This window comes from Apium graveolens, chromosome 7 (assembly GCF_009905375.1).
Source record: "Apium graveolens cultivar Ventura chromosome 7, ASM990537v1, whole genome shotgun sequence".
NCBI lineage: Eukaryota > Viridiplantae > Streptophyta > Magnoliopsida > Apiales > Apiaceae > Apium > Apium graveolens.
The window spans coordinates 61,016,321-61,025,816 of record NC_133653.1 but is presented as its reverse complement, the minus strand read 5'-3'; the positions used below and the strand labels follow the sequence as shown (position 1 = coordinate 61,025,816).

The following is a 9,496-nucleotide window of genomic DNA, read 5'->3' as shown; positions in this document are numbered from 1 at the left end:
GTAGCTAGAGAATCGACCATCATAGACAGTGCTTGGAGCTGCGCTGCAATAGCGGTGGCTGCATCGACTTCCAGAATACCTGCTACTTTCCCAGGCATCATCCTCTGAGTTGGGTTTTGATGCTCATTTGCAGCCATAGTCTCAATAAGATTATAAGCCTCAGTATAGCTTTTGGCCCACAAGGCGCCTCCAGCTGCTGCATCGAGCATGGTCCGAGATTGGGCCCCCAAACCATTATAGAAACCAGTGATCACCATCCAATCAGGCATTCCATGATGTGGACACTTTCTCAACATTTCCTTGTAGCGTTCCCAAGCTTCGCACATAGATTCTGTAGGTTGCTGCGCAAACTGAGTAAGAGCACTCCTCATCGCCGCAGTCTTTGCCATCGGATAAAACTTCACCAAAAACTTTTGTGCAAGATCTTGCCAAATAGTGATGGACCCAGCTGGTTCCGAATGTAACCAGCCTTAGCTTTGTCCCTCAGTGAGAATGGGAAAAGCCTCAGCTTGATAGCCTCATCAGTCACGCCATTATACTTGAAAGTACTGCAGATCTCGACAAAATTCCTTATGTGCATGTTGGGGTCTTCAGTCGGAGCACCTCCAAAAGAAACAGAATTCTGCACCATCTGAATAGTGCCCGGCTTGATTTCAAAGGTGTTAGCTTGAATAGCCGGATGAAGAATGCTTGACTGAATGTCATTAATTTTAGGCCGAGAAAAGTCCATAGAGCTGGATCGGCCTGAACAATACGATCTCCCATGATTACTGGTTCTTTCTGCTCACTTCCTGAATCCGAATCTTCAAAATCTATCTTCTCCGGAATATCAAGAACTTCGTCTATCTCCTTAGCTGTATCTAAAGTCCTCTTGCGAGTACGAGAACGAGTTTGCATAAACGCTTGCTAAAGTACCTGAAACACAACCAGAAACAATAAGTAACTAATACGTCTTAATCACTGAGTCCTAACGACCAATGATGGTAAGTACATAAACTAAACAAATACGCCGAGTCCCCGGCAACGGCGCCAAAAACTTGTTAGGGCAGAAACACGCGCTAATAATACACGCAAGTATACGCGTTCGCAGGTAATATAGAATACTTTCTAGTTCGTTCCCACAGAGACTCAGACTAATTATTGTTCAATTAAACTCACTCACCAATGTATGATTATTTCTCAATGTTAAGACACTAACACTTAGAATTATTGACTAAATATTAACTACAATTAACTACTTAATTAATCACTAAATTAACACTTCGAATTAACAATATTAAAACACTCATGAGATCACAACTTCATTACTACTTCCTTCAATAGTTATTGTTATTACCCTTAGCATGCAACAGTGATGATATTAATCGAATAACACGAAACTGATAAAAGCCAACTTTCATTGTACTAATACCATTCTACCAAACATCCACAATTAAGATAGAAGTTGAATAGGCATCAATTATGATGAGTTCCTATATGTCTACAGAAATTGACAACATAGTGATTTAAGCACAAGTTATTCCTTTTGATTACACAAGGCGAATAAAACTGTTAGAGTTACCCACTAATCATGCACATCATACATGAACTTATGCTAGCATGGCAAGTTCTAAATCTCGAGATCCACCGTCACTTCACAAGAGATTAACACCCTATCTTATATGTTCGCGACGCACATAAGACGAATACGCACAACCAATACTAGATATCATAAAATCATCACACACTAAGGTATTAAACAACTAACTAAAGAATTCCATAGTAAATCTGTTACGACCCCATGATCACGATTAGCCCATGATAGCACTTATCGTCATCATGGGTTCATATGAAAACATGATAAATAAATACAAGAGAATAATAACTAAACTAATTATATTAAACCAGAGTACGTCACAAGAGTAATTAGGTTCAAAAGCAAGAAAACTAGCATCCAACGTTACAACGAAATAAAGAATCACAAGAAAATATGCTTCCTTTTCGTTGCGGTGTGCTAAAACGGTCTTCTTCCTTATCTCCTTCTCTCCTTGCTTAATACAACGATCCAATCTTGTGAAAACGTCTCCAAATCTACTTATATAATAGTCCCATAAAACTCAGATTACATAGAAGTTGGAAGCCAAACAGAAGTAGAAGTCTAAAATAATTTATCAAAATTCCCGACCCTGCGCGGCCGCTCAGCATAGCTGAGCGGGCGCTCAGCTTTCTGCGCGGCCGCTCAGCATAGCTGAGCGGGCGCTCAGGACCCTACTGGAAAATTCCTGAGTTTGCTCCGTTTCTTCGCCGTAATCTGCCCCTTTCTTTCCTCTCGTAATGCTGAACACATGCCAAGGCTTATTCTTGATGATTACTCCTCCGAAATGCAACTAATACCCTGAAATGCACAAACACTAGAAAAACGCATCAAATACACAAAATACTTGATTTGAAGACACCAATTTAAGCTATTTTAAGACGTTCTAAGTGGTATAAAATGCCACTTATCAGTCAGCTTCTTCCCCTTTAAGTGTTTACACTTTTTACTGTTCAATACACAACTTATTGTGTTTAAACATATTTTTGTAGATGAACACCTCCCTTCAGGACGCCCTTTATAATCTGAAGGAGGTGAGGACTAACCTGACTATCGCCGAAGGGGATAGGGACATGTATCTTAAGGCCTCAGAGGCTAACTTCACTCGAGTCCGTGAGGTGGAGAATGAATTGGCTGAGGAAAAGGAGAAGGTTCGTAAGCTGGAACTGGATGCTTAGAGGGCTCGAGCTGAGGTGATAGCCGACTACAAAGCGTCTCAGGAAGTCCTGAATGCTGAGTATGACGCTAACTTTCCTGAGATTTTTGCCATTTGCTCGGAGCAGATAGTGGGAGGGATTGGGAAGAAGATTCCGGAGGTGACTCTCGCTGCGTATCTAGTTCCTCATGTCCCTGTGCAAAGGTCTCCTCTCGAGGATCTTCCTCCTTCTCCCATTCTTACTACTTCTGCTGAGGCCATAGTTCTCCTTCCCGGGATGTTACTTCGATGGAAGACGAGCCTGTTCCCCATTCTACTGCTACTAATGGGGGAACGATGACGATGATTTGTTTAAGGATATAGATTAGTTTCCTTTTCTTATTGGCCCATCGTGGCTTTCTATGTATTAACTTATTATATTTTGAACTAATTACCCTTCGGGGTTTATTTATTCTATTTTCCTTGCTTTTTTATAGCCTTCCCTTCAATTTTCTTAACACTTTCGAAGTGTTATACTTTTAAGGAGGATGATTAATAACTTGAACTACACAGTTTTAAGAGTCATGCATTAAATAAGATGAAAAAATAGATGGATATGACAGACTCGCAAATGCTACTCATGGCATTCCTATCATAGAAGAATTCATGAATTTCTCTTTCTTTTGTTACTCTGTTTATCAAAGCAAAAAAATTTCTAAGTAAACAGAGCATTATCATAACTTGGTTCTTCAAAGTTTGAAATAATTTCAACTTAAGAATATATAGTCTGGTTTTCCAAAACCTTATATAACATGGGTTCAGCCCTTAATAGTCATGAACTAGAATGTAAATCCTACTAAAACTGAGAAATAGAATCCTAAGCAAGCAAAGCTTCAAGGTGCTTTTGAACCTTGTTACCACTATAGTAAGTACAATCTATAGGTAGTAAACTTTCAGGTTTTGAGCATGCCAAGTCCAAGGTACTTCTTCTCCATCCTTGGTCTCCAATTTATAAGATCCTCTTCCTTGAATGCTCTTAACCTTGTATGGCCCTTCCCAATTCGGGGCGATTTTTCCTTTCTACCCTACTCCAGAAGCTTCCACATCCTTAGGACCAAATATCCTTGCTTGAAGAATCTCTCTTTCACCCTTAGGTTGTAATAAAAAGAGGCTTTTTTCTGATATTCCACAATCTTAGCATGTGATTCATCCCGCACTTCATCTATCAAATCTAAGGCCAATCTTTGACCTTCCTCATTGTCTTCAGCATTATACGCTTAAATCCTTGGTAATGAATGAGATATTTCAATTGGAACAACTGCCTCTGCTCTATACGCCAACATAAAGGGTGTTGCTCCGGTTGTGACTCTACAAGTAGTCCGATAAGCCCAAAGTATTGGGATTATTTCGTCCACCCAATTATTCCTGGATTTCTCGATCCTCTTCTTCATCCCATCTAAAATTATATGATTTGCCACTTCTGCTTTCCCATTGGCTTGTGGATGAGCTACGGAGGTAAACCGCAACTCGATTTCATTCTCCTCGCATTCCTGAACTCTTCATTATTGAATTGCGTTCCATTATCGGTGACCAGGATACGGGGAATTCCATATTTGCACATATTTTTCCACATGAATTATGCAATCTGTTTAGTTGTGATCTTGGCTAAAGGTTTAGCTTCAATCCACTTAGTAAAATAATCTATAGCTACAATCAGGAACTTTCTTTGTGCAGTGCCCATGGGGAAAGGCCCAAGTATATTCATTCCCCACATGGCGAAGAGAATGGGTGAATTGATGGAAGTCAGCATCTCGGAGGGTTATCGAACAACTGGTGCATGTTTCTGACAACGATCACACTTCTTCACATATTCTTTGGCATCGACCATCATCTTTGGTCAATAGAAGCCTAAACGGGTTATCTTATGTGCCAATGCTCTGCCCCCAAGTGTTGCCCATACCTTCATGTACTTCTTCGAGAGCCAAATGTGCCTTATCAGGCCTGAGACATCTTAAGTAAGGAACCACGTAAGATCTTTTGTACAGAATCCTATCGATCAAGGAATATCTCAGTGCTCGAACATCCAATTTTCGCGCCTCAGTCACATCATTTGGTAGCAAACCAGTTTAAATATGGGCCTTAATAGAATCTATCCATAATGTCCCCAGCCCTATAGGGGCTACAAGCTTAACATCAATACTTCGTGATTTCAAAACGCGGAAGTATACACTTCCTGAACTTTTCTCTATCTCTGATGAAGTGAACTTAGATAATGCATCTACCTTAGCATTTTTCTCTCTTGGAATGTGCTCAACATGGCATTCATCGAATTGAGTCATCACATCCCTTACTAGGCGGACATACTTAGCCATTGTTTTATCTCTTGCCTCGAACTCTCCCTTGACCTGGGATATGACAAGCTTCAAATCCCCACATACTTTCAAGTTCTTGACCCTCAATATTCCTGCTAGGCCAAGGCCATCTATCCGAGCTTCATACTCAGCTTCATTATTTGTTGTTGGGAAGTCTAACTTCATTGCATATTCAATCAAGAACCCATCTGGGCTTTATAAAACAGGCCCTGCTCCACTCGAATTTATTTTTGATGCTCCATCAAAATAGAGAACTCATTATTCCTTCTCTTTAACACCTCTTCTTTGTCTCCTTTATTACCTTCTGTGTCTTGAAGTATAGTATCTTCCTGCCCCCCTGACTTCTTGGTTGGGTATGGAACACTCCACCACGAAGTCAGCCAATGTCTGGGATTTTATTGCCATTTAAGGCTTGTACTTGATGTCGAATACTCCCATTCCCATTGCCCATTTAATTAGTCTCCCACTAGATTTGGGACTGTCAATGATGTTTCTCAAGGGCTGATTTGTTAGTACTTCAATTTTTTGAGCTTGGAAGTAGGGACACAACTCTCTTGAAGCCATCACGAGGGCTAAAGCAAACTTTTCAATAGTCGAATAGTTCAACTCATCTCCGTGTACAATCTTATTGACATAATATATGGATTTCTGGACTTTAAGTTTCTCCTTAACCAATACAGCGCTCAAGGCATTTTCTGAAACGGCCAAATGTAAGTACAAAGTTTCATTCAGAGCTGGTTTAGCCAACAACAGGGCTTGAACCATGTACTTCTTCAATTCTTCAAACGCCTCCTGACTTTCCTCAGTCCATATGAAATCTTTTACTTTCTTCAAGGATTTGTAGAATGGCAAGTACTTGTCTCCAGATTTGGAGATGAATTATCCTAGAGCCACAACTCTTCCAGTGAGTTTCTGAACGTCCTTTATGGAACGTGGTGGTTCCATATCTAGAATAGCTTTTATTTTATCAGGATTGGCCTCGATTCCTCTCTTGGAGACCATCAATCCCAAAACTTTCCAGATCCCACTTTAAAAGCACACTTTGCAGGATTTAGCATCATTTTGTGATATCTCAGCACCTCAAAAGCTTCCCTCAAATGGGTTATGTGATCAGTCTTACCAGACTTTTGACTAACATGTCATCGACATAAACTTCCATAGTTTTGCCAATAAGATCCTTGAAAATCTTATTTACCAACCTTTGATAGGTAGCTCATGTATTCTTAAGGCTAAACGCCATAACAGGATAACAAAAAACACCAAAGTCAGTGATGAATGATACCTTTGAGATGTCATCCTTATGCATCTTAATCTTGTTGTATCTATTGAATCCATCTATATAACTCAGCATCTCGTGACCAGCGGTTGCATCTATCAATGTATCTATTCTTGGCAGTGGGAAATAATCCTTCGGGCATGCATCATTCAGATCAGTGAACTTCACGCACATTCTCCATTTTCCATTAGCCTTCTTTACCATTACAGGGTTCGCTAACCATTCTGGAAATTGTATCTCTTCAATGAAACCAGCCTCCAAGAGCTTTTCTACTTCTTGCCTGATTTCCTCCTACCTCTCAGGGGCAAAACTCTTTTTCTTTACTTCATAGTCTTTCGATTCAGATCTACGTTCAATTTGTGAGTGATCAGTTCCGGGTCTATGCCAGGCATATCCGCTGCCGATCATGCAAATACATCACTATTCTCTTGTAAAAACCTCACCAACTTCCCTATAAGGGGCTCCTCTAGTGATGCTCCAATGAAAGTTACTTTCTCAGGATCCTTGGTAGCCAATGGGACCAGGACCAAGTCTTTTGCTGGCTTCCCCTTTTTCTTGTCATTCTCACGGATACCTGCCCCCCCCCCAACTCTATCAGCCCTAAGAGAAGCTACATAACAACTCCTTGCCATCTTTTAATCTCCTCTCTCTTCTTCAATCCCATTACGGGTGGGAAACTTCATCACCGAATGGTAAGAAGAGGGTATTGCCTTGAAAACATGTATTTCCGATCTTCCCATGATTGCATTGTAAGTTTTTTTTACGAACAAAATGAAGAATTCATTAAAACATTAAATCCCAGTCGGGAAAAACCCCAGAATTGTCAACTACAACCTGATTGTAAAACAAAAATTGAGCTAACCAAATAGTTTTGTTTTCAGATTGTTTGACGCATAGAATATTCAAATTCTTTAATCTAAAAAGTCTTACAATGACATCTCGAGTAATCCAACCTACATCAATTCCGAAATTAGTAGTAACACAATTGACCTTCATATAAGCATCATCTGTAGCCCAATATTCTGAACTATCAATTATACCAATTGATATTAGAGCAACAAAAGCCCCTAAAATACGAACACTTTTTTGTTGTGAAAGGTGAGCTTTTCCGATATCCACCACCGTCTCAGATCTGATACAAGCCTTACGGATCTCAAAAAATATCATATAAATCCTTTTCAGAGCGGCCGAAACCAGCAACAAAAGATAAAATAACATCATAACATAAAACACTAACATCCCAAAAAGATGGGCACGATAACAACCTTGATAACAAGGTACTCGACAAGATCTCACCCGAAAAGAATTAGATCTTGGTTTTATTGAGAAAATGATAGATAAATAAAGATGAGATGGGAGAGCGAAGGGGGGCTTGATCGATTGATGGATGGAAGTTGAAGAATGGAGAAGTGGTGGCTAGAACTCTTGTTTCAGGGGTCGACTCTTAAAACCCTTTGCATTGTAAGTTGATCCAGCCTTTACCACTACAAAGTCCAAAATCTGTGTTGTTTGTCTTGGTTCCTGACCTATAGTCAGGGGCAACTTAATTATTCCCTCCATGGGGCACTCGACTCCAGCAAAACCGTATATCGGCATATCAGTTGGAGTTAATTGAGAATCATTATAACCCATCCTTATAAAGGTATCATGGAGTAAGATGTCTACCAAAGCTCCATTGTCTACGAGGACTCTCTTCACCGGGCTATTCCCTATTATTGGTGTTATGACTAGATGATAGTCATGAGGAAATTTGACACCCTCTAAATCAGAATCATCGAACGTCATTGTTACTCCTGTTCTGGCCTTCTTCGGGGCTTCTCCAACAATATGCATAACTTCCCTGGTATATGCTTTCCTTGAGTTTCTAGATGAACCAGCAGCAGTTGGTCCTCAAAAAATTGTATTTATCACTAGCCCTCGGGGTTGTGGTCCTCCAAATATTGCATTTATTACCGGTCCTCTAGGCTGGGGATTTTGCCCCTAATCGTCTTGATCCCTCCTACGATCATCGAAATTATTTTTTCCATTGTTACTCTTATCTCCTCCATCTCCAGTGTACATGCTCATCCTTCCTTTTCGAATGAGGGACTCTATTTCATCCTTCAATTATCTACACTCATCGGTGTCATGACCAGCATCCTTATGAAATCTTCAATATTTGCTCTTATCTAGCTCAGTAGGATCAGCCTTCAGGGGCTTAGTCAAACGAACATCTCTATCTTTCTCAATTTTCATCAAGATCTGACTTCTAGAAACGTTCAACATAGCATATTCGGTGAACTTTTGTCCAGGTACTCCCTTCTTCGGGGTTGAATCAATGTTTTGTTCAGTTCTAGGATACTTTTCCTTAGCAATATATTCCAGATCAGTCTTTCGCTTCTTGCCACCAACAGGCTCGTTATTCACTACCGTTTTCCTCATACTTTTCTCCACTTTGATGTGCTTCCCAGCCTTGTCTTGGAGCTATAACATGCTTTCAGGGGGATCTTGGCTAATGAAATCTTGAAGAACTCGTCCCTATTTCCCTACTGCAGTGCTATCATAGCTACCTTGGTGAAACGGTTCAGATAGTCTCTCAAGGACTCTTTGGCTCCCTGCACAATGCTCATGAGGGATGCTGAACTTTTCTCATGCACTCTCTCACTGATGAATTGCTTGATAAAAGCTTGACTTAGATCTTTGAAGGACCCAATAGAATTCGGAGGCAAATGGCTATACCATCTTTGAGCCATTCCCGACAGGGTTTGGGGAAAGGCCCAACACTTAATAGCATCATTCACGAGCTGTAACAACAGTGCATTAGAGAATGTCCTAACATGATTAGCGGGATCTCCAATGCCATCATAAGCTTTGATGGTGGGCATCTTAAATTTTCTTGAGATGTGGGAATTCATTATCTCTTCAGTGAATGGTGGAGTTGAATCATCAGGATCTCCTAGGGGCAGAAGATCACTTGGATCAGCCCTTGGGGCAACAGTCCTTCTTTGTAGCGGACCATCCAAGTCTATGATTGGAGGAGGATATCTCCTCCTTGGAGGTAGTGGTGGCCTTGGGGTCAGGTGTGTCTCTAAGTCACGCTTCAGTCTTTGGATCTCAGCTTCATGAGCTCTGATCCCCTCCTAAACTTCTTGGGGATTCGT

At 40.6% G+C, this 9,496-nt stretch overlaps 1 non-coding gene across 1 annotated transcript; it reads left to right on the top strand.

The window, feature by feature from the left end:
• Positions 1-267: 267 nt before the first annotated feature.
• LOC141675866 (small nucleolar RNA R71) lies at positions 268-374 on the top strand. Its single transcript, XR_012556495.1, has one exon. It is a non-coding gene; the product is annotated as a small nucleolar RNA R71 (small nucleolar RNA).
• The last annotated feature ends 9,122 nt before the right edge of the window (positions 375-9,496 follow it).